This window comes from Clupea harengus, chromosome 13 (assembly GCF_900700415.2).
Source record: "Clupea harengus chromosome 13, Ch_v2.0.2, whole genome shotgun sequence".
NCBI lineage: Eukaryota > Metazoa > Chordata > Actinopteri > Clupeiformes > Clupeidae > Clupea > Clupea harengus.
The window spans coordinates 29642140-29644639 of NC_045164.1; positions in this window are offsets into that span (position 1 = coordinate 29642140).

Here is a 2500-nt window from a genome sequence, read left to right on the forward strand (position 1 = left end):
CGCGCCTCCCCTGCTTACGTCAGTAAACTCAGGACAGAAAAGGGGAGGGGGGAGTTGGAGGCTACCACGCACGCGCACTCTTAACTCAGGTAAGATCAATCTACCACACGCCACCAGAATTTGTGTGTGTCTGTGTGTGTGTGTGCGTGCGCGTGTGTGTGTGTGTGTGTGTGTGTGTGTCTGTATGCTCCGACTATCTGTATCTGTAAATGGACTGCATTCATATAGCGCTTTTCTACTCGTAGAGCTGACGGATATTTTGTATTACTTGATGAACATGGATTAACTCATAAATATGAAAAGTCTCACTAGAAATGACTAACAAAAGAAATAGAACAGGCTGATTTAGAGAGAAACAGCCCAGCTGTTGACATACACACACACACACACACACACACACACACACACACACACACACACACACACACAATGCCCAATGTGACACTAGCACTTGAGGCTACGACTTTTCTCTTCTTTTCCTGAGCTAGTCTTGTGCATAATGTTGTTACATTTACACAGTGTCTATGTGTGTGTGTGTGTGTGTGTGTGTGTGTGTGTGAGTGTGTGTATCTGTATGCTCGTTTAATTTCCCCCATATGCTGGCCTTTATTTCTTTATTTTTTAATTATTATTATTATAATTATTTTTTGTGAGGGTTGTGGGAGGATGGGGATTGTTGGCTTTTGTTGTTTTTGTTGTTTTTGTTGTTTCAGAAAACATGAAGGAAAACACTCCTGGCTTTGTGTTTGTATCTTGTAGAACCCATATCTACCCTTCAATAAATATATTTAAAAAGCCGCCGCCACGGCCCCTCCCTCTGCGCGCATATTCTGCCAAATCACTTGAAACTGTCAGGGTCGATCACTAACCGCCGCCGCCACGCCCCCTCCCCCCGCGCACATATTCCACAATTTTTTTTATCTAGGCCTAAATGAAATTCTGCAGCCGTTATACTGTTTAAAAAATATATATAATTTCCTTGGGAGGGGCAACTTGAGTCGAGGAGGGCAGACGGGCAGTTGCCCGGGCAACCTTAGCCCCCTACTATCTCTATCTGATGCTAACGCTATCTGATGCTAACGCTATCTGATGCTACTATCTGATGCTAACGCTATCTGATGCTACTATCTGATGCTAACGCTATCTGATGCTACTATCCGATGCTACTATCTGATGCTAACGCTATCTGATGCTAACGCTATCTGATGCTACTATCTGATGCTAACGCTATCTGATGCTACTATCTGATGCTAACGCTATCTGATGCTAACGCTATCTGATGCTACTATCTGATGCTACTATCGCTATCTGATGCTACTATCTGATGCTACTATCGCTATCTGATGCTGCTATCTGATGCTAATATCTGATGCTACTAGATGTCTGATGTCAAAATCATTGCACTCTGTACAATAGGGCCTGTATCTGGAAACACTCTGTGTGAAAATGTTCTCCCTATGTGTATGTATATATGTTCTCCCTATGTGTATGTATATGTGATTTATGTATGTATGTCGGTGAGGTGTATAAGTGTATATGTGTATAAGCTACTGGATGACCTAAATTTCCCTCGGGATTAATAAAGTATCCATCTATCTATCTCATCTACTACTATCGCTATCTGATGCTATTATCTGTATCTGATGCTACAACTATCTGTATGCTACGACTATCCTTATCTGTACATCACTAAACGTGAGTGTTTTTTTTTTATTAATTAAAATACACCACACAGACAGTTTGTTTCCATGGCAACATCATCAGCTGTTTATTGGTTGACAGGTTGAAACTGAGGCACTCTGAAGCTCCGCCTCCTTCGTGCAGGGACGGACGGGGAAGGGGGGGGGGTGTAAGGCACACATTGAGGGTGGGGGCTAGCTAGCGCTTTCCCCTCACTTCCACAGGATGGATAGCACAGGAACCTGCCAGCACTCAAGGAGCTAGTGTTAGCGTCGATGTTTTATACATCACAAACCTACTGGGCTAATGTTAGCATTAGCAATCATCATCCATCATAAACCTCCTGAGCTGTGTAGAGCACATGGAGCTAACATTAGAACTGTACTTCATGGCTGAATTTAACATGTACAGTTACACATCTCAGCACTGAGTTAGCGTTAGCATACACATTTCAGCGCTGAGTTAGCGTTAGCTTAAACATCTCAACACTGTTAGCGTTAGCTTACACATCTCAACACTGTTAGCGTTAGCTTACACATCTCAACACTGTTAGTGTTAGCTTACACATCTCAACACTGTTAGTGTTAGCTTACACATCTCAACGCTGAGATGTGTAAGCTAATGCTAACTCAGCCCTGAGATGTGTAATCTAACGCTAACTGTGTTGAGTAAGTTGAGTTAGCGTTAGCTTACACATCTAAGCACTGAGTTAGCGTTAGCTTACACATCTAAGCACTGAGTTAGCATTAGCCTGGATGTTGGTACAGCAGTGTTAGCTTACCTGCCCCTTTCACACAGGCGTGTGTTAAGTGTGCTTTGA